At 41.6% G+C, this 23233-nt stretch overlaps 1 long non-coding RNA gene across 1 annotated transcript; it reads left to right on the top strand.

Moving 5' to 3' along the window:
- Window positions 1-10664: 10664 nt before the first annotated feature.
- On the top strand, window positions 10665-13043 carry LOC111543467. The gene is made up of 3 exons (XR_002731883.2): window positions 10665-11146; window positions 11791-11883; window positions 12304-13043. It is a non-coding gene; the product is annotated as an uncharacterized LOC111543467 (long non-coding RNA).
- Window positions 13044-23233: the final 10190 nt, after the last annotated feature.

A 23233-nucleotide genomic window follows, 5' to 3' on the forward strand; every position in this document is an offset into this window, starting at 1 on the left:
ACCACCCCTTTTCTCAGCCTCCTGTTTCCTTCCTGCTTTGAGATTGCTGTGAGGTTACCCTGAGGCAGGAGGCGGAGCAGTAGTCTTAGACTCTGGGGCAGCCCACAATAAAGGTGGAGCCACACCCACCCTGTGTCTAGCTCCAGATGTCTTACTACCTGAGAAAAGCAACCCCCTTACTTAAGTTCAGGGTTTGCTCTGTGGAATTGAATATAATCCCACTAGATATACTGTTCTTCCCAAAGAAAAGCCTTGTCAACTAAAAATAAAATCCTAAGCCCCCCACCGACTGAAATAAACCTCTCTTGGCCAAAGGGACCCCAGAAAAACCTTAAACTGAGTTCCTGGCCATGACAAGATGGGAGGTCAACCACATCTCGTTATACCCCTCTCTTTTATGGTTTAGACACAACTGACCAGCATTAATGTTAAAATAGAGATCATAAGGCTGACAGAATAGACTCTTTGTGGCAATAAGATACCAAATTATAAAACAGGACATAGGCCTATGTTCTAACTAGATTATGTGAAAGGAAAATATCTTGGGACCCCCAGATCACTAAGCTAAAGGGAAAAGTCCAGCTGGGAACTGCTTAGGGCAAACCTGCCTCCCATTCTATTCAGAGTCACCCATTAGTTATTGGCTAGCATAAATGGAAGAGGCTAATCAGAGGCTAATCAGAAACTCAAAAGAATGCAATCATTTGTTTCTTCTCTACCTATGACCAGGAAGCCTCCTCCCTGCTTCAAGTTGTCCTGTCTTTCCAGACCGAACCAAAGTTCATCTTGCATGTGTTGATTGATGTCGTCTCATGCCTTCCTAAAAGGTATTGTAGCAGGACCAGCTGCAGACAAAACTCCTCAGACACCGAGTTAAAGAAGAAAGGAGTTTTGGCCGAGGGTGAAAGAAATAAAGACACAGAGACAAAGTATAGAGAGAGAAAGGCGGGGCCCAGGGGACCAGTGCTGTGCTTACAGAGGACCCACGATGGCACCGGTCTCTGAGTTCCCTCGGTATTTGTTGCTCAGAAGATGAGGGAGTGAATCAGCAGTAAGACATACAGATGCCCGGAGATGTTCCATTTGCCCAGGGACGGGCGAGAGACAGATGTTTTTCTTTTGCTGAGATTTAGGAGGATGGTACTGACCTTCAACCACAAGCAGGCTTTAAGCATTTGCCTAACAAAGCACATTCCTTACAGCCCAAAATCCTTTAAACCTTAATTACCACAGCGATGTCTCTAGCAAGGACAAGATTGGGGGTAGAGTCACCGATTAACAGCATCTCAAATACAGAGCCAAATGGAGTCTCTTAAACTTACTTCTATCTATAAGAACACAGTAACAGGCTGACCTTTCTTTTCCCCACATTTCCCTCTTTTCTTTTCAACAAAATCACCATATATCTCTCAACTTCCTGAGCCCAGTACAAACACGTCCCACCATATATCTCTCAACTTCCTGAGCCCAGTACAAACACATTTATCAACTCAGAGACTACCATATAGCTCAACTTTAGAAAAACACCACCTGGAAAATCCCCCGGTAAGGACACAGCCGTTTGTGGTTTTATTGAAAGCGTGGGAACCAATAGAAAACTACTAAATGTATAACTTAAAATGTTAACCAATTGTAATGCTGTAACCTAGAGAAATGCCTTGTTCCTCTGTAACCTTACAAGTCCTGTTTACATCGGGCTATAAAAAGCAAGTGCACGCATTGTTCAGGGCCCTCTTGTAAGCTGTGAAGTGGAGGGACCAAGTTCGAACTTGCAGTAAAGATCCTTGCCGCTTGGCTTTGACTCTGGACTTTGGTGGTCTTCTTCGGGGAATAACGGTCTGGGCATAACAGGGGCATCGGCAAGACTCCTGTCTCGAGAGCTGAGCTCCCTGAGTGAGCAATTCCTGCCCCTTTTAAGGGCTTACAACTCTAAGGGGGTGCGCGTGAGAGCGTCGTGATCAATTGAGCAAGCAGGGGTAGGTGACTGGGGGCTGCATGCACTGGTAGTTAGATCAGAACAAAACAGGATAGGGATTTTCACAGTGCATTTCTATAATCTATAGATAACATAACCAATTGGGTCAGGGGTCAGTCTTTAACTACCAGGCCCAGGGTGTGGCGCTGAGCTGTCTGCCTGTGGATTTAATTTCTGCATTTTAGTTTTTACTTCTTTCTTTGGAGGCGGAAATTGGGCATAAGACAATATGAGGGGTGGTCACCTCCCTTAGTATAAAACCAAACTGTACTCTGACCCCCTAGGGCACACGTGGTGAGGACCTCTGGAGTCTGTGTCATGGACACGCATCCTCAATCTTGGCAAAATAAGCTTTCTAAATTAACTGAGACCTGTCTCAGATTTTTGGGGTTCACAATTATAAGGGTTTTCTTTTTCTGTAGCAGCTAAACAAACACTGACCTTGAGATAAGCAATATTAAAACAATTTGCAGCTCCCTCAGATGCTAATTGACCCTGAGCTCCTGTCCCATCAGCCATAAAACCACAACTTTGACTGGACAAGAGGCTGATTTCAGTAACTTTCTCTTGATAAGACCACTGACCATGGACTGGTTCTGGCTGGTTTACAGAAGTTGTGCTCTTTTTCGTATCCTGAAAAGACATGTTGATGTGTGTGTCTGAACTGTAATACATTTAAGTGTTAAGTCTCCACTCCAGAGTGAACATATGTTGTATGTATGTATGTTCAGTATGCATGCATCGGGACTAGCATGAATATTCATAGCTCCTCCTGTAACCTGTTGAATATGTATGTGTAGCCAACTCTTTCAGCATAAGGCTCCTACCCTAATCCCCCCTTCAAAGTGCCTGTCTCTGGTCTTGGCAGGAGGCATGCTTCCCATCCTGCACGATGATCACCTTGAAGGCTGTAATCCTTAAAAAAAAAAAAAAAAAAAAAAAAGAGTCTACTCCTTTTCTAAATTTATAAATCGTGTGATTTTTTTTCAGTTAACAACCTTAAAAGTCAATCTAGCCAACCTTACTTAATACAGGGCATTATAGCAGGAAAAGGGTGTGTTTTGGTATAAGACAACTCAAGCTCGAGTTTCAGACCTTCTGTTTATACTAGCCAATGACTAATGGGCAAGTTTGTGGAATTAAGGTATGTATTCTAAAATTAGACGTTGTAGAAACAACAAATAACGCCTGGCATTTGGCAAGTGATTAATAAAGAACCATTGAGATAATTCTTATCTACCAGTTTCTAGCCTCCACCAAATTGTTCCCTGACCTATATGTAGGTTCTGAATCACATATTCATGTCCTGGTTTCACCTCTTAGCCAAATCTTTTTGCCTATTCAGATCTTAGATGCTTCATCACAGCAAATTCAATCTAAAAGTTTCGTTAAAAACCACTATTTGACTCGCATCTTGTTTCTGCGTTTCCTAAACTATATCTGCTCTATCAAAAATGTTTCAAAGGAAAAGAATAGAAGTACATACTTCGTTATGTCTAGTGATGAATTATTACTGGTACGCTAGTTTCAGAGGTATAGGTGCGTATTTCTATTTGGCTCATAACTCTTGTTTTTTTGTTTTGTTTCGGTTTGGTTTATTTGGTTTTTTTTTGAGATGAAGTCTCGTTTTGTCACCCAGGATGGAGTGCAGTGGCATGGTCTTGGCTCACTGCAACCTCTGCTTCCCAGGTTCAAGCGATTCTCCTGCCTCAGCCTCCCAATAAGCTGGGATTACAGGCGCCCGCCGCCATGCCCGGCTAATTTTTTTGTATTTTTAGTAAAGATGGGGTTTTGCCATGTTGGCCAGGCTGGTCTTGAACTCCTCACCTCAGGTGATCCACCTGCTTCAGGTATGAGCTGCTGCGCCTGGCCCCTCATAGTTCTTTTTGAAATAAGAAACTTTAATGTCAATGCTTCTAGGTTTGTATTTTTAATTGCCAAACAAGATATTTTAATGGTCCAGAAACATGCTTTTGTTGAAGTTGAGTAACATTAAAAATTAATATTATTCACTTGGCTTTTTAATTTAAAAGTTAACCCATGCTTTCAATCACTACAGAAGCTTTTAAGTAATAAAAAAATGGATGTATCATAATATATTTAACCTGTCTTCTATTATTGGATATTTAGGTTATGTCTAGCTTATCTCAATTATAAACAACATCTCTTGAACATGTTTGTCTCTGCACTTTTGCCTCTTCATGTAATCTAGCCACTTATCCCCACTCTACTGTTTTCCCCCTGGGTCCAAGTCACCATCCATCTCTTGACTGGATAACTGGATTAGCCTCCTAAATGCCTTCTGTGTTCGCCTTGCCCTTCTTCAACCCATTTGCAAATGCAGCACATTTTAATATGTTAATATTTCTCTCTTTTCTCTCTGCTTAAAGCCTTTCAATGTGACTGGGCTCAGTAGCTCAAACTTGTAATCTCAGCACCTTGGGAGGCTGAGGAGGGTGGATCACTTGAGCCCAGGAGTTCAAGAAGAGCAACATGGCGAAACCTTGTCTCCACAAAAAATACAAAAATTAGCTGGGCAAAGTGGTACATGCCTGTAGACTCAGCTACTTGGGAAGCTGAGGTGGGAGGATTGCTTGAACCCAGGAGGTTGAGGCTGCAGTGAGCCTTGAGTGTGTCACTGCACTCCAGCCTGGGTGACAGAATGAGACTGTGTCTCAAACAACAATAGCATTAAAAATTAATGGCTTCCCACTCATTCAAAGTTAAAAACCAAAGTCCTTATAATGGCCAACAAAGCTACACCGTCTACCCCCAGTGCCATTATTCTCTGAACCATCTCCTTCCATACTCCAGTCTTCACTCTTCTCCAGCCACACTAGTTTCCTTGGCAATTGTTCTAATATGTTCAGTAGGCTTTTGCCTTAGGGCCTTTGCACTTGCTGTTTCTTCTTTTTGGAATTGTCTTCTTTCAAATATGATGTTACTTAATCCCCAACCTCCATGAGTCTTCCCTGACCACTGATCTCAAATTAAAAAGTGCCTCATACCTCCTAGATCCCTTCCTTGCTTTCTCCTTGCAAATAGCACTTCTCATCTTCTAATATACTGTCTCTTATGTTTTACTTTCCTCACTGTCTGTCTGCCCTCCACTCTTCCATCCGGAATGTGAGCCTCATGAAGGTAGGAATTTTTGCTTGTTTTGCTTATTGCAGGGTGTCCAGCCTGTAGCACAGTGTTTAATACATACTTGTTGAACAGATTAAAATGACTTTAAATATGTAAGATAATTTCCTTTAGAAGTAGAATTTCTGGGTCACCGAGATTCATGTTTAATATTTTAATTGATAGAAATTGCCCTTTCAAAGGTTGGGACAACATTCCTACCAACTGTGTATAAGCATCCATACACTTAATACTTTGACCACATACATCTTTCTTAATTTTTTTTTTAAAGATGGGATCTCACTGTATTGGCCAGGCTGGTCTCAAACTCCTAGCCTCAAGCAATTCTCCCGCCTTCAGCGCTGTAAATGCTGGGCTTACAGGCATGAACCACTGTGCCTGGTCTCTTTCTTTAATTTCATTTGAATGGTTTATCAGTCAGAGTCTTAATGACAAACAACAGAATCCACAGAAAAACAGAATCTGCAGAAAAATTCTTTTTAACAAGGAAGCTCACAGAATCTCTGGAAGAAAGAGAAAGCCAGGCTTGCCTCTGCAGAGGGGAGCAATGTTGAGCCATGCTTTGGTGGTTGCTCCAGTGAAGGCCCCACTGTTAGTGACTGTTGGCCCAAAGGCCTGGCATGCCCTCCTAGACTACCTGACTGTGTTTACATTGACAATGTTGACCGTGCAACTCATTCTGCTCTGCAGTTTATAATTCTTGCTATGGTTTACCTCAGTTTTGTCAGGGTAGTTCAAACCAGAGCAACTCCATCTTGAATAGGGGCTGGGTAAAATGAGGCTGAGACCACTGGGCTGCATTCCCACAAGATCAGGCATTCATAGTTACAGGATGAGACAGGAAGTCACAAGATACAAGTCATAACAACCTGTATCTCAACAGGATAACAGGATGCGGTAAAGAAGGTGGCCAAAACCCACCAAAACCAAGATGGTGATGAAAGCGACATCTGATCATCCCCACTGCTCATTATACATAAATTATAATACATTTGCCTGCTAAAAGATACTCCCAACAGTGCTGTGACAGTTTACAAATGTCATGGCAATGTCCAGAAGCTACCCTATGTGGTCTGAAAGGGGGAGGGACCCGCAGTTTCGGGAATTGCCTGCCCCTTTCCTGGAAAGCTCGGGAATAATCCACCACTTGTTCAGCATATAATCGAGAGATAACCATAAAAATAGCCAACCAGCAACCCTCAGGGCTGCTCTGTCTATGGAATAGCCATTGTTGTGTTTCTTTACTTCTCCAGTAAACTTGCTTTCTCTTTACTCTGTGGACTAACCCCAAATTCTTTCTTCATGAGATCCAGGAACCCTTTAGGAGTCTGGATCAGGACCCCTTTCCGGTAACCTCTTGATATTTAAATGGAGTCAGTAATCACTAACAATCCATTAAAGCAAAATCTTTTCCATCCTTGAATTCTTTATCTTGAACTGTCTCTTGATTGTCTAGATGTTGCAAGTAACTTTTCCAAAAAGGGTTGATCAGTGCCATATTTCCTGAGTACTGTTTTTCTCAGATCTATCTATATTATATATTATTCTATTATAATCTAATATATTGTTCTTCCATATTATGGATAACCACTGTCTTTTCTTTTATCTCTGCCCTCTATGTTTTCTTAACCCTGTCTTCCATGTCATGGATTCTTTTTTCAGCATATCTATGCTTCTTACTGCTTCTATTGTGATTTTCATTTCCAAAATAACTTTAATGTTATGTATCATTTTTTTCCTTACTGAAGCCAGTTACTTCATCTTCCTCTCTGATCTCTCATATTTCCTCCTGAAGTTCTTTGGCAAAGAATATATATTTTATTTTTTTTGCGACAGGGTCTTGCTCTATTGCCTAGGCTGGAGTACAGGGACGTGATCTTGGCTCACTGCAACCTCCACCTCCCAGGTTCAAGCTATTCTCCTGCCTTAGCCTCCTGAGTAGCTGAGATTACAGGCATGTGCCACCACACCCAGATAATTTTTTTGTGTGTTTTTAATAGAGACAGGGTTTCACCATGTTGGCCAGGCTGGTTTTGAACTCCTGACCTCAAGTGATCCACCTGCCTCAGCCGCCCAAGGTGTTGGGGTTACAGCGTGAGCCACCGCTCATAGCCCCTTTGGCAAAGATTTTATAGGTTCCTTTTAAATTCTTTGAGAGTGAAATCTTTTTCTTAAATATTCTTCTGTATCTGTCACTTTTTAAAATTGTACTATGCATACAACTTAAATTGCATTTTTTTCTGTGTTTAACTCATATCCACATGCAAACAATTGTATCTGGTTCTTTTGCTCTTTTGTTGAAAAACAGTTTGGAGAGGGTTAGTTTATTGAGCTGGAGTAGCTGATAACTTCAAAATGAAAATGTTGCCTTAGAACACTCTCCCCAAGTTATGTTGTCTTTTTTATTTTTAGTGGGACAATTTCTTTCCAGTTGAGCAAGCTGCCCAGGTAGGATGTTGTTGTGGACAACTATAAAGATTCCTAGATAATAGGCCAGGTGCGGTGGCTCACGCCTGTAATCCCAGCACTTTGGGAGGCCAAGGCAGGTGGATAGCTTGAAGTCAGGAGTTTGAGACCAGCTTGGCCAACATGGTGAAACCCTGTTTCTACTAAAAATACAAAAATTGGCTGGGCGTGGTGGCTCACGCCTGTAATCCTAACACTTTGGGAGGCTGAGGCAGGTGGATCACAAGATCAGGAGATCAAGACCATTCTGGCTAACACGGTGAAACACCATCTCTGCTAAAAATACAAAAAAATTAGCCGGGTGTCGTGGCTCATGTCTGTAATCCCAGCCACTTGGGAGGCTGAGGCAGGAGAATCGCTTGAACCTAGGAGGCAGAGGTTGCAGTGAGCCAAGATCGCGCCATTGTACTCCGGCCTGTGTAACAAGAGTGAAACTCTGTCGCAAAAAAAAAAAAAAAAAAGTCCTAGAAGAGAGATGTTTTGTCTAGGGATTTTACGTTTAACTCTGCTTAATGGGCTGGTCAGCACCAGCAAAGCCAGTTTTGATTTCTTCTCTCTTCTTACTCCTGTCTCCAAGCACCTTTGTTAAGTTAGAATCCAGAGCACAGAGAAAAATTACTGATGAGTTCAATCGTATCATCAGCCCCACCTTCCTCATCCTTAGTTCTCATTTTCCTGTCGGTCTCCCCACAATTCTGTTGTTGTTGGGTTTGTTTTGTTTTTGTTTTGAATAGTGATCATTTATGAAAGGTTAACATGGACCAGGCATGGTTCTAACATGTTTTACATGTATTTCTCATTCAGTCCTGAAAACTATCCCAGAATTTATGATGCTCATTTTTATAGATGAGGAACCTGAGGCACAGAGAAACTGAATAACTTGCTCAAGTCACACAGCTTGTAAATAGCAGAACCAGGTACTGAGTGTCTAGAGCCACTGTGTCTAGAGTTTACAACTTATTGTAACCTCCCAGGAACTGCTAACATACTTTCTACTCACTATAACCTTGCTCAAGATCTGGAAAGCTACATTTCATCATAGTCTGGGGTTTGGAGGTTGCATTAATAGTTATTTCCTTTTTTGTAGAAGCACTTGTCTAACTTTTTTTTTTTTTTTTTTTGAGACTCGCTCTGTCTCGCTCTGTCATCCATGCCGAAGTGCACTGGTGCGATCTCGGCTCACTGCAACCTCCACCTCCCGGGTTCAAGCAATTCTCCTGCCTCAGCCTCCTGACTAACTTTTTAATTATTGTTGTTGGTCTTCTTTTGTTGGAGATTTCATGGAGAAGCCCAGTATGTATGCACTGTACTTCAACTTTTGCTAGAAACCTTTACTTGCATTATTTTTGGGTAAATTGCAAAATAGCTGTTTACTCCTGTCGATGAAAAGAGTCAAACTCTGTAAAATATTCTAAGAGATTTGTTCTGAGCCAAATATGAGTGGCTGTGGCGTGTGACACAGGTCTCAGGAGGTCCTGAGAACATGTGCCTAAGGTGGTGGGGGTACAGCCTGGTTTTATATATTTTAGGGAAGTATGAGACATCAATAGAATACATTTAAGAAACACATTGGTTTGGTTTGGAAAATTGGGACAATTCAAAGTGGTGGGGCTTCCAGGCTGTAGGTAAATTGAAACATTTTCTGGTTGACAGTTGGTTGAGTTTATCTGAAGACCTGGGATCAATAGAAAAGAAATGCTTAGGTTAAGATAAAGGGTTGTGGAGACCGACTTAGCAGACTACAGAGAGAGCAGGTTGTAAACTGTTTCACATTGGACCTAAAAGGGTACCTGGCTCTTAGTTGATTATCTCCTGGATCTGGAAAAAAAGGAAGGAAAACAAAGGAGAAAGGGGATTCTCTACAGAATGTGGATTTTTCCCATAAGGGACGGCTTTTCAGGGCCATTTCAAGATATGGCAGAGAAACATGTTTTGGGGTAAAATATTTTGATTTTCTTCCTTGTTATACCAGAGTCAGATTGGAAAGTAAGTCACAATATACAGGGTTAAATAAACCCCATCTGGTGAGAATTTATGGTTTGTAGGGCATGACTCCCCAAGCCCCTTAGATAGGAATTTGGACAAGAGAAAAATCAGAGTTTAGTCCTCTCTCTCTTATCCTAGGCGCTTTAGGGCTGTTCTGTTCAATATGGTAGCCACTAATCACAAACTAGTGTATTTAACTTATATCACATATGGCTACTAAGCTCTTAAAATATTAAGCCCGTCCAGACTGTAATATGCTGTAACTGCAAAATGTACACTGCATTTCAAAGACTTATTACATAAGAAAGAATATAAAATACCTCAATAATAATTTTTATGTTGATAGTACTGGAATGATAATATTTTTAATATATTAGGTTAAATGGTTAAATAAAATGTACTGTTACAGTTAATTTCACTTGTTTCTTGTTTTCTTTTTTTTTGAGACGGAGTCTTGCTCTGTCACCCAGGCTGGAGTGCAGTGGGCGATCTCGGCTCACTGCAAGCTCCGCCTCCTGGGTTTATGCCATTCTCCTGCCTCAGCCTCCCGAGTAGCTGGGACTACAGGCGCCCGCCACCTCGCCCGGCTAATTTTTTGTGTTTTTAGTAGAGACGGGGTTTCACCGTGTTAGCCAAGATGGTCTCGATCTCCTGACCTCGTGATTCGCCCACCTCAGCCTCCCAAAGTGCTGGGATTACAGGCTTGAGCCACCGCGCCCAGCATTCTTCTTACATTTCAAATGTGGTGACTAAAAAAGGTAAAATCACATATCTGGTTCACATTAAACAATGCTGCTCTAGGGTTTCTTTTCATCCAGCAATGGCTTAGTTAAGACAGAGGAGGCAATATGGATCCACAAAAAAGTATGTGTGAAGCAGGGTGAAGAGTACATGGGGGTTGATTATACTACATGGTCTATTTTTGCATATGATGATGGAAATTTTCCTTAATTAAAAGTTAAAAACAAACTCCCAAATATGCATAATTAATACAGAATTTTTTTGTCATGGTTTAAGTTCCAAGCATGTAACTCATCTGAACAATTTATCTGTTTTAAAATATAACGAATTTCCTCTTGGCTAGATCCCATCTGTAGGAGGTAAGCCAACAAGGTGTACTGCACAAGAAGAAAACAATGCAGAGCTTTCAGTTTGGCCAAGAAGACAGGCTAGGTTCAAGGTAGGCACACCTTGAGAATTTCTAGCTAATTTCTCTCTATAGGAAATATTTGGTACAAAGTCCAAATTCAATGGGTAGTGCCTTGGGCCCATAGGAACCTAGCCTTATCAGTAACAGGTTTCACAACATCTGCTGTTTTCCTATGAAAGTGTACACACATAACTATGAAACCAGGTCATGAAGTGGGAAGCATTGATCAATTAAAAAGTGTCCTTTGTTTTATTTTTTTCTTGCAGCAGTACTTGAAGATTTCTTGTTAACCCCAGCATAGAGGGTAAGAGTATACCCTCGGGGTCAGACTCCCCGGTTTAAACTCCTGGGTAACTTAGAAAGTGTTGCCTGTATTTTCAACGTGTTGGTAGATTTTTTTCCATCTGTGAAATAGGAAACATAAGGTAAGTCTCAAAGGGTGTTGTAAGAATTCAATGAAATCATATGTGAAAAATGCTTTCACCATACTTGGCCGAAAAGAAGGACCCAGTAAATGTTAGCTGTTGTTTTATGGCAAATTTTTGCTTATTTCTAGTTGTTTGACACTTTATAGATTTCCTAGTTAATGAAATATTCTGCCTTCTACATATAGTATGAGAAATGATCAATTTTTGAATAATTAAATGGCTGTCTTTATTTCTAGACGCAACTCCTGAGGGTAGCATCTGTATAGTTAAATAAAAATTACAGGGGGCTATTGTTTTGGACTAAGTTTCTGCACTAGGCTCCAACAGACCAGACTAAAAATCAGAATGGAGTTACCTTTGATAAAGTTCCACATCACCAAATCCAAACTAGGTTGTTGTCTGGCCTTCTGAGAAATCAGGAGAGAGAGATAACAGCCAGTTTCTCATACAGGCCTGGTTAAATCTCTGCTTTAACCTTTGTACAACAGAAGTAGCCTGAAGTAACCCAATATTAACTAATCAGTTATTTTTCTAATGATTCTGTCTTCCTGCCCCACCTTACAAGAAAAGTGACTTCGAAAGGATCAATGCAGTTTTCATTCTTTGCTTGTGCTTTCTTCCACCCTTCTTTGTCTATAAAGCCAACCTCATCTGCTCAGCTCATCGGAACACTTACTCTATTTTATGGAATGGAGTGTTGCCCAATTACAGAATCTCACATAAAGTCAATTGAGGTATTTAAACTAAGTTTGTTGTAATTTTTGTCATTTGACAGTTACTTATCTTTGAACCTTCAGTGTCTAGCATAATATGCAGCTCAGAATCTTTTTAAAAAGTCATGTTGACTGTAAAAAAATACACCTAAAATTAAAGGCCTGGGCATTGTTCTTGCGGTTATAAAAGGTTTAAGACACTGGTCTCAGTATGTAAGCAATTTATAATGTGAAATGCATGTGGCTTTTGTATTTACCTTTCTTGGGGACGTCATTCAACAAATATTTATTAGGTGCCTCCTATAAAGAAGGTGTGGAGCTGTGTACTGGGTGCCTCAGCGGGGTACAAAACAGACATGGTTCCTATGCCATAAAGCTCATTTTTAACAGGGACGGCAGCTTTACATGACTAACTACAAAATTATGTATTAATAATTTCAGGAGAAGCAGAAGGTGCCAAGAGAGCAAGCAAGGGGACACCTAGCCTGAGCCGGGGGCCTCTTGAGAAGGTGATATTCAGAGGGATAGCAGAGACATGAGCAGCTAAAGTCCAGCAAACAGGGTGAAAGAAGATGATAACAGGCTTTCTGGGCTTTGAAAGCAGCCTGAAGGCTGCAGGAACAGAAAGAAGCAACATGAATGGTGAAAGAACTGAGGGAAGGCTGGCTTGCCTGGGTCTGGGTCTGGGGAATAGCAAGCTAGAATCTGTAGTTGAAGAAGTCAGCAGAGATCAAGGACCTGGCAAGCCATGTGAAGGATTTTGAATTTTATTCTGAATCCATGAAAAGACTCCCCTTCCAAAAGCGGTGGCTTCTGGAATTTGCTTCCAATAATCCAAGAACACTGGAGAGAGTGGGTGGGGTATATGTGAAGCAAAATTGGTCATTCATTGATAATTGAATGAAGCTGGGTGATGTGTACATGGATATTCATTATATTCTCAATTTTTGTGAATGTTTTAAATTTTTCATAATTAAAAAAAGGAAAAAAATCCCTCCACCTACAGTGAAGAGAAAGGACTGTAGAAGGGTGAGAACAGACTATGAGGGGCCAGCCTTTGCTGTAGGCCAGGTGAGAGAGAAGATGAAGTTTTGAACTAAGGTGGTGGCAGCAGGATCTAAGGGAAGTGAGTAGATTCTAGTGATGCTGGGAGCTTGAATAGATAGAACTTGGTGATTAGATGTGAGGGACAGGAAGTGGGAGATGAAGCTCTCGTGTGAACAAGTGATGTGCCAAGGGGCGGATTTTGGTATAGCCATTTTTTTTTTTTTTTAGAGACAGTGTCTTGCTCTGTCGCCCAGGCTGGAGTGCAGTGGCACAATCTCAGCTCACTACAGCCTCCACCTCCTGGGTTCAAGTGATTCATTCTCCTGCCTCAGCCTCCTGAATAGTTGGGATTACAGGTGTGCACCATGCCTGGCTAATTTTTGTATTTTTAGTAGAGGTGGGGTTTCACTATGTTGGCCAGGCTGGTCTTGAACTCCTCACGTCAGGTGATCCATCTGCTTTGGCCTCCCAACGTGCTGGGATTACAGGCGTGAGCCACCGCGCCCAGCTGAGCCTGGTATAGTCTTAACACGTCCTCCCACTGACTCCATCTATCTACCATCTAAGGTTTAATTTAATTCAGCAAACATTTTTGGACTCTTACTGTGTGCTAAGCACTGTTTGGGAGATGTGGGGGGGCGGAAAAGAGGAACATGCAATTATAAATACAGTAAGCTTTCATTAGTTGTCTGTGATGGGAGAGGCATTTTATATACATTACCCATAACCCTCACAGCATCCATGCAAAGTAGATATTATTTTATATTTTATAGATGAGGAAACGAGTTTGGGGAGGTTATGGAACCTGCCTGAGGACTGAGATGGAAATCAAGTCCAATTTTTGGCTCTAATGCTTGTAGTCTTTCCCCTACACAAGTACTGAAAATGCAGATAAAGAAGTTTCAAAGAAAATTCTATCCATTTCAGTTGTTTTTCTCAGATTCGTACTGAGGCTGAAAACCATAGTTTCATGATCCCAAGCTAATGCTAATATGCTACCTGGAAGTTAATACATGAAAATCTGAGATGGGTCAGGCCAATTCACCATTTCCATCATAAAGAGCCACAGTTATCTCTTAATCAAGTTAAACTATCTTTCCCCATATGGTATGTTTAACCCTTTAAGTCCAATTACTAGAATGAAGTTTGAGAATTTCATGTGGTCTTCTCTGAGGACAGGACTATTATTGTTCCAAGGCTAGCCACAGGCAAGATATCTAGCGCTTTCTCTTCCCTGCTGTGATTCAAGTGGTTGTAGAAGAGAACTGCTTTGTCAAATATTTATATTCCTGCACTTATTTATTTTTAAAATATAGGCAAATATTGAGACAGTAAAATATATTCAAATGATAAGTTTATGTCAATTACACAGGTAAAATGTAGTGACCTAAGATAAAATGTAGTGACGAAATTTTCCTCCTTAACCTTTTAAATTTTTAATTTTATTTTTTATTTACTTATTTTTTTTTGAGATGGAGTCTCACTCTGTTGCCCAGGTTGGGGTGCAGTGGCATGATTTTGGCTCACTGCAAACTCCACCTCCCAGGTTCAGGTGATTCTCGTGCCTCGGCCTACCAAGTAGCTGGCACTACAGGCATGGGCCACCATGCCTGGCTTATTTTTGTATTTTTAGTAGAGACAGGGTTTCACCGTGTTGGTCAGGCTGGTCTCGAACTCCTGACCTCAGGTGATCCACCCGCCTCGGCCTCCCAAAGCGTTGGGATTACAGGTGTGAGCCACCGTGCCCAGCCAACTTTTTTTTATTATGGAAAATTTTAAACATGCAAAGAAAAAAAAAACTAACTAGAATAGTATCATAAACCCCTGTGTTCCATTACCCATCTTCAACAATTATTAACTCATGGTCAGCCTTGTTTCATCAATACCCCACCCACTTCCTCCTACACATTTTGTTCTGAAGCAAATCCCTGACATCATATCATTTCATCCGTAAATATTTCAGTATGTACTTCTAAAAGATAAGACTCTTTAGGGACCAAGTGTTTTGTCAAGCATTTCCTGAAACTGATCTGTGGGAAATTTGCCAAAAAAAAGTGGCTCAAATGTTTTGCAGAAAGCTGCACTTCCTGCAGGGGTGGGGAGTGAGGTTGGAGGTGATGGTCAAGTCCACCAGTGACAGCCTTTGGGTGAGGGTATGACTGGTCTTCACAGCGTCAGTACCCACTTAGAGAAAGTCAGTCCTATCCATACTTTGGACTTCAAATCCTGGACCACGCTCTTTGTTTTTAGCTTTCTCCCACCTTTTGTACTTGCAGTATTTGCAATGTCCTTTCCCAAAGGTTAGCTCATTTTAATTAAGACCAGTAACGGGACTATCAAGGAAATGTACTGACTGTAAATACCTTGAGGGTAGAGTCTGGATACATAACTGTATCCCTATAGTACCTGCATAGCACTTAGCCCATAGTAGGTGCCAGATGAGGTTGTCCAATAAAGGAAGGGAGGAAAGAAGGAAGGTATAACTAATTGAAAGAATGCCAGCGTTTTAGAAATGGTTAAATGTGACAATAAGTAAGACAGCAAGAAAAATAAAATCTATGAAGAGGCAGAGGCCAAAGATGTATGCTTTTGAATACTCAGAACCTATGAATATGTTACCTTATCTGGCAAAAGGATTTGTGCAGATGTAAAAAAGTGAAGAATCTTGAGATGGGGAGATATCCTGGATTATCCAGATGGGGTCACTGTAATGGCAGGAGTCCTTCTAAGTGAAAGAGAGAGGCAGGAGAGTCTGAGGAGATGTGAGGATGGAAGGAGAAGCTGGATTGACGCTTGTACTGGTTTTGAAGATGGAGGAAGGGGGCCATGAGCCAGAGGAGGCGGCAGCCTCTAGCATCTGGAAAAGGAAAGGAAACAGATTCTCCACTAGAGCCTCCAGAAATAGACCTGACTGACACCTTGATTTTAGCCCTGTGAGATGTATTTTAGCCTTCTGACCTCCAGAACTATAAGATGATAAATTCGTGTTGTTTTAAGCCACAAGTAGAAATTTGTCACAGCAGCCATAGGAAACTGACCTAGAGAATTTAGACAATCTTGCCTTAGTTTTTTTTGCGAGATACATGATGAAGTCATTACAAACCAAGGCATAGCAGACTCTATGGGAAGTTGCCAGGTGCAGTGGCTCATGCCTGTAATCCCAGCACTTTGAGAGACCAAGGCGGGCAGATCGCCTGAGGTCAGGAGCTCGAGACCAGTCTGGCCAACATAGTGAAACCCTGTCTCTACTGAAAATAAAAATATTAACTGGGCATGGTGATAGGTGCCTATGATCCCAGTTACTCGGGAGCCTGAGGCAGGAGAATTGCTTGAACCCAGGAGACAGAGGTTGAGGTGAGCCGAGATTGTGCCACTGCACTCCAGCCTAGGCAACAGAGTGAGACTCTTGTCTTTTATTTTTTTTTTTTTTTGAGGTAGAGTTTCGCTCTTTCGGTCTTCCTCAGCCTCTCAAGTAGCTGAGATCACAGGCATGTGCCACAATGCCCGGCTAATTTTGTATTTTTAGTAGAGACAGGGTTTCTCCATGTCGGTCAGGCTGGTCTTGAACTCCCAGCCTCAGGTAATCTGCCTGCCTCGGCCTCCCAAAGTGCTGGGATTACAGGCATGAGCCACACCCGGCCCGAGACTCCATCTCAAAAAAAAAAAAAAAAAAAAAAAAGCAGACTCTATATGAGTTTAGAATACGTTCCTAAGGCAATCCTGTTGTCTCTATACTTGACACTGAACTATATCAAGATATATGATACTGTGGCACGTGACAGAACTATCAAGGGATTGGGAGGTGTTGGTGTAGTTTAATCCAGAGATTCAATTCAAATGATGCCCCAGAACTTGGCTTCTCTCAGTCTCTCTTCTCTGTCCTTCCTCATGTTGGCTTCATTCTCAGGCTTCACGTGGCGGTAGCCTATCTGGACTTACAGCTTCCACACAGGTTCTGGAATTTACTATGATTAGACTCATTTGGGAATGACTTAAATAAGGAGTGACCTTTGAGCTGGAACTTAAAGGAAGAATGAGATTTGTGAATGGTTGCCCAGAAATAGCCTGGGCAAAGCCATAAGGATATGTGAGAGCTTGGAATGTTTGGGGAAGTCCAAAATTCTAACTCATCAGAGGTATGTGTAGTGGGCATTGGAGGAGGTGAATAGTGAAGTGGCCAATTTTTATCCAGAATTTTAGATGGCATCCCTACCCAACCTACATAATTTTGGCTAAGGAATGACGTAGATTGCCAGAAAACAACTACTAGAAGCTAGATGAGAGACATGGAGCAGTTCCTTCCCTCCCAGCCCTCGGAAGAAACCAACTCTACTGATGTCTCAACCTCACACTTCCAACTTCCAGAACTGTGAGACAATACCTTTCTGTGGTGTAAGCCACCTAGTCTGTTTTACTTTATTATAGCAGTCTTAGCAAACTAGTATGGAAGGGAGAGCACGGATAAAGGATGTGTTATCAATCAAGTCACCAGTGTGAGCAAATAGATCCTAATCCCCCTGGAGAACTCTGGCAGACAGTGTAGAATGTACAACTCAAAATTATCCTGCCAGACAGACCCCAACAGTAATGGGTAAAGATTTGAATAGATATTTTTCCCAAGAAGATATACAAATGGCCAGTAAGTACAAGAAAAGATGCTCAACATCATTCATCATTAGGGAAACGCAAATCAAAAGCACCATGAGATATATCACACCCACTAGGATAACCACAATTAAAAAGACAATAATAACAAATGTTAGTGAGAATGTGAAGGAATTAGAACTCTCATTCATTGCTGGTATGAATGAAAACTGGCACAGCTGCCAGGAAAACAGTTTTCCAGTTCTTAAAAGGTTAAACATAGAGTTATCCTAAGACCCAGAAACTCCACTCCCAGTTATTACATACCCAAGACAATTGAAAAACATGTTCACACAAAACTAGTACATGAATATTCACAGCAGCATATTCAGAATAGCCAAAAGTGGAAAAAATCCAAGTGTCCGTCAGCCGATAAGTGGTTAAACAAAATGTGGTATATCCATGCGATGAAATAGATTTCATATATAAAAAGAAATAGATTATTGATACATGGTACAACATGAATGAATCTTGAAAACATTATATTAAGTGACAGAAGCCAGTCATAAAAGCCCACATATTATATGACTCCATACAATATGTTTTATATAAAATTTCCAGAATAAGCAAATCCATAGAGACAGAAAACAGATTAGCATTTGCTAGGGGCTAGTGGGAGGGTGGAATGGGAATTACTGCTAATAAGCACAGAATTTTTTGTTTGGAGTGATGAAAATGAACTGAAATTAAACAGTGGTGATGGTTGCACAACTATTTTTAGTTAATATACTAAAACCCATTGAATTGTACACCTAAAATGTGAGCTTTATGGTATGTGAATTATATCTTAATAAAAATAAGAGGGACAAAATATTTTTAAAAAATTATCCTGCCTGGGGGTGGAGGGAGCTGGAGTATTTATCCACCATCTTCTAACCATCATTGGTTTGAAGAATGCTCTTGGGATATATTTGATTCCCTGGAGCTTGTGGTCTGATTGGTGCAAGGATTTCCGAACCAGAGAGAGCCTTCAGACAAAGATTTGCAAGTGTTGGCACTTGGAAGTTGGGCTCAGATATTTTTAGGAGCTATCCTTTCCAAAAGTGTGGAAAGTTCTCTATGGCTTATGGGCACGTGTGCTTGCCTTCTGGGCTTATACAGTACTGACTTCTTGTTGCTGTCTTCATGTAAGTCAAAAGTAATCCCTAAACTTGAAAGTTGAAGCATTATCTATGAGGGCTTTCCATGAAATGTTTCCATTCAACTAATTTTGAGATTAGCCACAGTTATCTTAGCTGCAAACAGTGGAAATCAACCCTGACTAGAATGACTACACCGTGATGCTTCGCTTAACGACAGGGATACATTGAGAGAAATGAGTCATTCGGTGATTTTTGTCTTGTGAACATTATCAAGTGCACTTACACAAACCTACTATAACCTACTACACACTTACACGATATGGTAGAACCTATTGCTCTTAGGTTAGAAGCCTGTACCTCCTGTTACTGTACTGAATACCATAGGCAATTGTAACACAATGGTCAGTATTTGTGGATCTAAACATAGAAGAGATACAATAAAAATATGGTATAAAAGGTAAAAAATAGTACCTTATATGGGCACTTCCCATGAATGGAGCCTGCAGGACTGGAAGTTGCTTTGGGTATCAGTAAGTGAGAGGTGAGTGAATATGAAGGCCTAGGACATCACCGTACACTACTGCTGTAGACGTTATAAACACTGTACATTTAGGCTTTACTAAATTTATAAAAAACTATCTTTCTTTGTTCAATAATGAATTAACCTTAGCTTACTGTAGCTTTTATTTTATAAACTTAAAAAATTTTTAAGCGTTTTTGACTCTCGTAATAACACTTAGCTTAAAACACAAAGACATTGTACTACTGTACAAAAATATTTCTTTCTTTTTTTTTTTTTGAGATGGAGTCTTGCTCTGTCACCCAGACTGGAGTTGTAGTAGCATGATCTTGGCTCACCACAACCTCTGCCTCCCAGGTTCAAGCCATTCTCCTGCCTCAGCCTCCCAAGTAGCTGGGATTACAGATGTGCACCAACCACGCCCAGCTAATTTTTGCATTTTTAGTACAGACGGGGTTTCACCATATTGGTCAGGCTGGCCTCGAACTCCTGACCTTGTCATCTGCCCGCCTTGGCTTCCCAAAGTGCTGGGATTAACAGGCATGAGCCACTGTGCCCAGCCTATTTTCCTTATTCTGTAAGCTTTTTTCTCTTTTTATTTTTAATTCTTTAAACTTTTTAAGTTTTTTTGTTAAAAACGAAGACACAAACACACACATTAGCCTAGGCCTACCCAGGGCCGGGATCATCAGTGTCACTGTCTTCCACTTTGACGTCTTGTCCCGCCGGAAGGTCTTTAGGGGTAAAAACATCCATGGAGCTGTCGTCTCCATGATCAGAATGGCTTCTTCCGGAATAACTCCTGCAGGACCTGCCTGAGGCTGTTCTACAGTTAATTTAAAAAAATATATAAGTAGCAGGAGTAGGGTCTAAAACAATGATAAAAAGTATAGGATAGCAAATACATAAACCAGAAACATAGTCATTTATTATCAAGTGTTATGTACTATACATAATTGTATGTGTTACACTTTTTTTTTTTTTTTTTTGAAACGGAGTCTCGCTCTGTTGCCCAGTTTGGAGTGCAGTGGCGCCATCTTGGCTCACTGCAATCTCCGCCTCCTAGGTTCAAGCAGTTCTCCTTGCCTCAGCCTCCCGAATAACTAGGATTACAGGCGCCCACCACCCCGCCAGGCTAATTTTTGCAGGTTAGTAGAGATGGGGTTTTGCCATGTTGGCCAGGCTGGTCTCAATCTCCTGACCTCAGGTGATCCGCCTGCCTCAGCCTCCCAAAGTGCTGGGATTACAGGTGTGAGCCACAGCGCCCAGCCCGTGTTACACTTTTTTATACAACTGGGAGCACAGTAGGTTTGTTTACACCAGCATCCCCACAAACACGTGAGTAACGCATTGCACTGCCATATTATGATGGCTATGACATCACTAGGCAATAGGAAATTTTCAGCTCCATTATAATCTTGTGGGACCACCATCATATGTGAGGTCCATCATTGACCAAAATGTCATTATGCAATGCGTGACTATAATAAAAAAAGATGGTTAATAACATGTTCATGAGGACATGGAGAAATTGGAACCCTCATTCATTGCTGTAAAAGGAAAATGAATTTATTGTAAAAGTTTCAGTGGCCCCAAGACTTACTGGAAAAGCTGGAGAATCAGGCTCAAACGGTGGGAAGGAACAAAGGAAACCACACTGTGAAAACCAAAGCCAAAGTCAGGACACAGGAGGTGTTGCCAGGACACTGGTGCTTCCTTCAGCAGTGCGGGCTTGAAAGGGTTACCTGCTCACACAGCAGATGAAGCCAGTATTATGCAGGATTTTTAATCCGGGGCTACCTAAATCCAAAGCCACACACTCTTTTCTATGAGTTTGCAATTTCTTTATAAGTAAGATGAATACATAAGACAACCACGAATAATGATGCAACAAGGGATTTAGACAGCATCCGTAAGTGCCAGATGCAATTTAAGAGGTATTATTACATGCAGCCATAATCTACAATCATATCTGTGTCTCAAACAGCTAATCGCCGAAGTTGCCAGGCAATTATATTTGTCAGGCACGAGTCTATAGTGAACAGGTAAATGATCTACACCCCAGAGACAATCAAAGATTTAGCCCCTCCTCCCTTTTGTACTAATCTCCAGCTCAGATTTTCTGATCCTACTCTGTTTGCCTCCATTTTGAAACCCTTCCCTCATCCTGTATTTGTACCACCTGGTTCTATGTGTCATCAAATCTTCCTTATTTACAGTCACCTTCGTGAAATAACTTTCAATATTCAGCTGCTCTAGAACAACAGCTCTCACACCTTTTGTCTCAGGACCTTTCAACTACTATTAAAAATTATTGAGAATGCCAAAGAGTCCTGTTGGTGTGGATTATTTGCTGCATTAGAAATTAAAACAGGTGGCCAAACGCAGTGGCTCACGCTAGTAATGCCAGCACTTTGGGAGGCCGAGGTGGGTGGATCATGAGGTCAGGAGAGTTCGAGACCAGCCTGACCAACATGATGAAACCCCATCTCTACTAAAAATACAAAGTTTAACCTAGTGTGGTGGCACGTACCTGTAATCCCAGCTACTCGAGAGGCTGAGGCAGGAAAATAGCTTAGGCCGGGGAGGTGGACGTTTTGGTGAGCAGAGATTGCACCACTGCACCTGCCTGGGCGACAGAGGAAGACTCTCTCTCAGAAAAAAAAAAAAGAAGAAAGAAATTAAAACAGGCCAGGTGGAGCAGCAGTGGCTCACACTGTAATCCCAGAGCTCTGGGAAGCTGAGGTGGGAGGATTGTTTGAGGCCAGGAGTTTGAGACCAGCCTGGGCCCACATAGCAAGACCCTGTTTCTAGGAAGAATTTAATTAACTGAGCATGGCGGCACATGCCTGTAGTCCCCGCTACTCAGGAGGCTGAGACAGGAGAATCCCTTGAGCCCGGGTGTTCGAGTTAGAGTGAACTATGATCATGCACTGTACTCCAGCCTGAGCAACAGAATGAGACCTAGTCTCAAAAGAAAAGAAAGAAAGATTAAAACATAAATTTTTAGAAACAATAAAAGAGGACACATTAACAGAAATAACATGTTTATGAAAAATTACTATATTTCAGAAAGAAAATGTTTGTGAGATGAGCTACATTTTCATGTCTGCCTCCGCATTCAATCTGTTCCCATATCACACTGGAAAACTCCACTTGCGCTTGTGAGAGATTGAGAGTGAAAAGGCAGCAACATCAGTATTATTACGAAAATATTTTGACCTTAAAGATATTCTGGAAAGGGAGAACCAGGAAATCCCCTATTACAAGTTGAAAATTGATGCCATTTTTTCCTTTGGAGACAGAGTCTTGCTCTGTTGCCCAAACTTGAGTGCAATGGCATGATCTCAGCTCACTGCAACCTCTGCCTCCCTGTTTCAAGTGATCCTTCTGCCTCAGCCTCCTGAGTAGCTGGGATTATAGGTATGCACCACCACGCCTAGCTAATTTTTTTTGTATTTTTATTAGAGACAGGGTTTCATTGTGTTGGCCAGGCTGGTCTTGAACTTCTGACCTCAGGTAATCCAAGGCCACCTTGGCCTCCCAGAGTACTGGGATTATAGGTGTGAGCCATGGCACCTAGCCCCAGTGCCATTTTTGATGCTCTTTTTTAATTTGTGTGGATCCATTTTTCCATCTGTTAAGAAACTGGTGGCTCACGCCTGTAATCCTAGCACTTTGTGAAGCAAAGGTGGGAGGATTGCTTGAACCCAGGGGTTTGAGACCAGCCTGGGCAACATAGGGAGACCTCCTCTCCACAAGAAAATTTTTTAAAGATTAGCCAGGTGTGGCTGGGAGCGGTGGCTAACTCATGTAATCCCAGCACTTTGGGAGGCTGAGGTGGACTGATCACCAGAGGTCAGGAGTTTGAGACCAGCCTGGCCAACATGGTGAAACCCCATCTCTACTAAAAATACAAAAATTAGCCAGGCATGGTGGTGCGCACCTGTAATCCCAGCTACACGGGAGGCTGAAGCAGGAGAATAGCTTGAGCCTGGGAGGTGGAGGTTGCAGTGAGCCTAGATCATGCCACTGCCCTCCAGCCTGGGCAACGGAGTAAGACTCTGTCTTAAAAAAA

This window comes from Piliocolobus tephrosceles, chromosome 2 (genome assembly GCF_002776525.5).
Source record: "Piliocolobus tephrosceles isolate RC106 chromosome 2, ASM277652v3, whole genome shotgun sequence".
Taxonomy (NCBI): Eukaryota; Metazoa; Chordata; class Mammalia; order Primates; family Cercopithecidae; genus Piliocolobus; species Piliocolobus tephrosceles.